We start from the raw sequence: 5,403 nt of genomic DNA on the forward strand, positions 1-5,403 counted from the left end.
ATGCAACTGGTGACATCAATTCCGCAGCGGAGACAACAAATTGGTTACCCACTGCTTGTTCAGCCAAACATGAGAAAGCTAGGATTTGCCGGGCATAGCCGTGAAGGCAATTAGGCCGCTTTTGCACTTGCCCTCAGAAAAGCAGCAACTTCTCTCAAGTTCTCTGCTCTAATAGGCATTGACGCAGTTGATGGAATGCCAGACGGAACACCAATCCCTCCCCCAGTCACCACTCTTCCCCATTCATTCCACCTTGACATGCCTGTAATGGTAATTGGTACGGAGTTGGGTGAAATGGAAAAGCATTGTTGTTGTTGTACATGTCCTGCTACTGCTCCTGAGGGAATCAACCATGAGGATTTCTTTTGAAAATGCGAAAAATCGGCTTGTCATTTGGTTGCCAAGGACTATATGGTCATTGTGACATGTTAGATAATAAGATTTGTTGCATTTTATGAGCTTCTTATTATGTGTCTTTGTTTTAACAGTGGGAATTCTAGGAAACCCAAGAGGAGGTTTGTTGGAGGAGCTGTTGTTGCTTTCATGAAAGCTTATCTGCTAGGTGATAACAGAGACTTAATGGCTATAAGAGACGAGATATTGACTCCACCGGTGGTTCTAAAAACTATTGAATTTCTTGAGTGAAATTTCTATTTATAATATACGCTCTTGTAGAAATTCTGAGTTTCAATAAAACTACAATTACTTTTACAAATTCTATGATGAATTTACCATACTCTTTGAAGTAGATTGCTAAGGAAACTTGCATGGTCGACACAACAACATATCGGTGGCCACAAGAAAAGAATTTAGTAATGGAACTTGCAGAACATTAGGAAAAAATATTTGTCACATCAACTCTATAACTCAGACGTTATAAAAGCCAAAGTCGCCACAGAAAAACTAAAATAGTACGTTCGTTAATTCGATTTCTCAATGATCTCTTAAAGATAAAACGGCAACGACTTGTTTACTTTCGTTAAAATGTTTGTTAAGGCGACTCTAGGTCGCCTGAACAACTTGAAATCGCCTTCAAAACTAACTTCTGGTCTTTTCTTATTTATTCATTTCTTCTTTTTGAAAGAAAGTGATGAGAAAACAAATTAATGGTGCTAAATCTCGTTAAAGTGCTTTATCACCTGGGTGAAATGAATAAAATCATGGGTTACTGCATCTGTCTATTAAAGTAGCTAGGGATACCCATTTCCAAGAGATGCAACTCTTCCAATCAAGAGACATAACCCTTGGAAGGGTGTCACCAGTTTATCTGACCACGCCCTTAACTGTATGCTCTCCCACAGGTAACATACCAGGTGTAACTTTGTATCATTATATTTCAAGTGAGCGATACCAATTCTCTATGACTACGAACACACTACAAAAATCAGAATGATTATTAACGTGGCAAACAGTAACTAAATTTTGTCACGTCAGTAATTATTGACTTGCCAAAAGTGGTATGTCAACAAATTCTTTTTTGATGTGTTGAAAATGACACGTCAACATTTATTGACGTGTCACATTCAACTCCCGACGTGTCAATATTTGACACGTCAGGAAATTTAAATACAATTTAATTTTTAAAAATTTTATTTAAATAAATTAATATTTAAATATCTATATTATATATTTATGATGTGTTGGTTTTAGCACGTCAGAAATTTTTGAAGTGCTGGTTTCAGCACGTTAGTATTTCTTAAATTTTTTTTTTATATATATCAAGTTTATATATATAGAATTAAAGACATAATGATGAATTTAAACAGAGATTGCAAATAAGATTCTAGGCTGAATATGAACAGAATATCTGGAAGGATACACAAAGATATAAATATAAATATGAATATGAAATGTTGAATCTACTTCAACATATTAGGACACACAAATAGCTATTTCAGAACACTTAAAGACCCGTTAAAGATCGAGAAGCATTTGGAAGTAGAAAGTCTTCAATTTTGTTGTCTTGTCCTTAACAAATATTTTGAATTATGTCTAGGTTGTTTAAATCCACATCTTCTATGAGCTCTAGATCTAGTTTACCTTATTTACCTGATATAGTTAATGAAGAAGAATATAACATTCCTAAAGCAAATATAGATTCACATGATTAGAATATACCCAAGGTCCCAACCAAAGAAATTTATAAATCAAGTTTTTCACCTTTGTTTTTTAGCAATGATTACAGCGTAAAAACAGTTGAATAAGTCTATGTTTTAAATAAACATCATGATACATGTCAATTACTTTCTAAAGAAGTAATTAAAAAACTTAAAGAAAAGAAAATGAATTTCCTTCACGTAGGATTAATCCAAGTTGCTATAAAACCCCTAGTCCGTCTAGGAATTAACACCTTTGTACTTTTGTGTTTAAGAGATGTAAGACATAAAGATTACATCACTAGCATGTTAGGAGTCGTTGAATCTAGTCTTCATAAAAGACCAAATCATTTTGACTATTTCCCTGACTTCACTTTAAGTTTAAGTGATCCACAGATCTTAAAAGCTTTAACTTTAAACATTAAAACAGCAGGTTACGATATGTTGGAAGGAAGCCAACTTTTAGCATTAATTTACAGATTTTATTATAAATCAATGAAAACAAATCTTAATGTGCATGCTCTTGTTAAAAGTCTCAAAGATAAAACTTTACTTATACAGACACATTCTTGTGATGCAAATGTTAGGGTACCAAAATCAGTAGTTTGGTCTGAAGTAGAACTTCTATCAGAATGGTTATTAGAAAATGAAAACATTCCAACAAAAATAGAAAATACAGCATTTGATCTAAATTGTTTACAACAATACTTAGATGGTACTGTTAGGTTAAGTTTTGATAGACCAAGACTCACCAAACCACCCTTTATGATAAAAGAAATAGCTTTCCAAGATACACCAACAAGCCATAGAAATCCACAAGATACAAGCCGTAGAAATTCTGCCTCTTCCTTCGTTAATATTGAACCTTTAAGAAGAGATAAAAATTTAAAGTTAAAAGGTATAAAAGTAGAATATGTAATAAGCTCCCCATGTTATACAGCTAATCAAGAAAATTTTGAAGAAGAAGGACCAAATTCCCCAACAAAAACAGATATAGAAGAACCTCTTTTATACCCACAATTAATGACTATAAGTAAACCATTTACTTTAAACCTCCAACCCTTAATAAAAAATTATAATTCTACCAAGAATACATAAAAAAGAAAAAAAATATAAGTTAAAATATACAAAAGAACAAAAAATAAAAATCTTTGTAGAATGGGAAAAATTTATGAATGAACATAAGTTACATATAAAATTCTTTGACTTTATTAAAATTTATGAAAATAAAAAAATTAAACATTTTAACCCAATGGGAAAAAGAAGATAAAACAATAATAGAAGCAAGTCACCATCCAAAAGAACAGATCTTTGTAAACTTTAAAGGATCAAAAATTTTAGCCTCCCATTTTAAAACTTCCAAAGATGACGAAATAAAAAAGATCATGGAACAAAAAAATTACACAAACTAAAGTCTCATAACCATAGGAAAACAATTAGACCGAATAGAAAACAAAATTACACCCCAACTAAAACTCAAACTAAAAAGAAAAAACCCCATTACGAACAACCCCTCTCAAAAATTTCACAACCCAAAACGTTATACTTAAAGGATAAAGACGAAACCTATCTTGAAAAGGTCAATAATATGCTAAAACAACTTGAAAATGTCAAAAGTGACGCGCTAAAACAACTTGAAAACGTCAAAAGTGAAACCTTGCCCTCTAAAACTGTCAAAGTCATTAGAAAAGACAAACAAATAATCAAATATGAAACAACAAGTGAAACACAAAGTTCAGAATCTAAACAAACTACAGATCAAGAAATACAACAAATTGAACAACCATTCAGTGAATTCCAAGTTAATAGAATGATTAGAGCAACGCCTAACACCCCCAATTGGTACTCCAGACCTACACCACCAGACATTCAATATGAAGAACGAAATGTTTTTAACCAATTTTCAGTCTCTACTGACAAGATTTATGAATGGAATATTGATGGTTTGTCTGAACAAGAAATTTTAAATAAACTACAGCGCATGTCAATGGTTACTAATAATTACCTTACAAACTCAGAAAAAAAACTAATGCAGAAATTGTAAACATTTTAACATCAGGATTTACGAGAACATTAAAAGCTTGGTGGGAAAAATACCTAATTGACGCACATCGTAGTGAAATAAAATATGCAGTTCAAAAAGATGAAGAAGAAATCCCAATTTATGATGAAGCACATAACAGAGGAATCCCTGATGGAATTAATGTTTTAATTTACACCATAATGAAACATTTTACAGGAATCCCTAATAATGTTACATCTAGAATTCATGACCAACTAAGTAACCTTAGGTGTCCAACCTTAAGTGATTTTAGATAGTATAAAGATGTTTTTATGTCAAGAGTAATGTTACATAAATATTAATATGAAATGTTGAATCTACTTCAATTGGAACCATATATTCAAGAATATGCATAATGAAAATAAGATATATGAAAATAAGTACTTACGAAAATATGATGCTGTAAAATTAGCTTGAAGAAGCTTTCATTGAATGAAAAATTCTGTAATACATAGATGAAACTCTGACATACATATTGTGAGATTTCACAGATGATCAGAGAGGGAGAAAAGAAAAGAGAATTAAGTTCAGAAAAACCGAGCTGCGTTTACAAGAGCTGAAGGGGCTTTAAATAAAAATTAAAAGCTGAATACTGTTGATGAACAGTGTTTTGTCGGGGTGAATAGTGCTGAATATTGCTATGAACAGTAGCTGCCGACATGAACAGTGCATGAACAGTAATGATCGCCAAAACAGTGACATGAACAGTGTTGTATTTGGGAACAATGTTTGTTGTATTTTGGAACAGTGATTGCCATATTTGGGCTTCTCTAAGTCTCAATCTTCACCAAGATCATAGGGGTCAATCTTGGGCTTCCTGGTAAATGGGCTATACTTGGTTTGTTGAAGAGGAGGCCGAAACTGGGCTTTGTTCTCTCTCTCTCTCTCTCTCTCTATATATATATATATATATTGTCCATTTCTGACATGCTGGTTACATCACGCCAGTTTTTTTTTAGGTTTATTTATATTATATATATAAATAATATATATTTCTGATGTGCTAAAACTAGCATGTTAGAAAAATAAAAATAAAAAAAATAGCGGGACATTCAACTTTAATTTTCCCTCTTCTTTCCCTTTTTTATTATTTATTCTTTCCCCCAGATCTACTTTTTTATTTAATTCTAGATCTTTTTTCGCTCTCTTAATCTCCCTCTTCTCTCTGCACGCATCACTACAAAAGCTCCCTCTTCTCTCTCAATCTCTCTGCATGGCAGCAGAGCTAGAAGAAAAGCAGATCAA

At 32.4% G+C, this 5,403-nt stretch overlaps 1 pseudogene; it reads left to right on the forward strand.

Annotated features, from left to right (window-relative positions):
* Positions 1–645, forward strand: LOC132169889 (chlorophyllase-2-like; annotated as a pseudogene).
* The last annotated feature ends 4,758 nt before the right edge of the window (positions 646–5,403 follow it).

This window comes from Corylus avellana, chromosome ca2 (genome assembly GCF_901000735.1).
Source record: "Corylus avellana chromosome ca2, CavTom2PMs-1.0".
Lineage (NCBI taxonomy): Eukaryota > Viridiplantae > Streptophyta > Magnoliopsida > Fagales > Betulaceae > Corylus > Corylus avellana.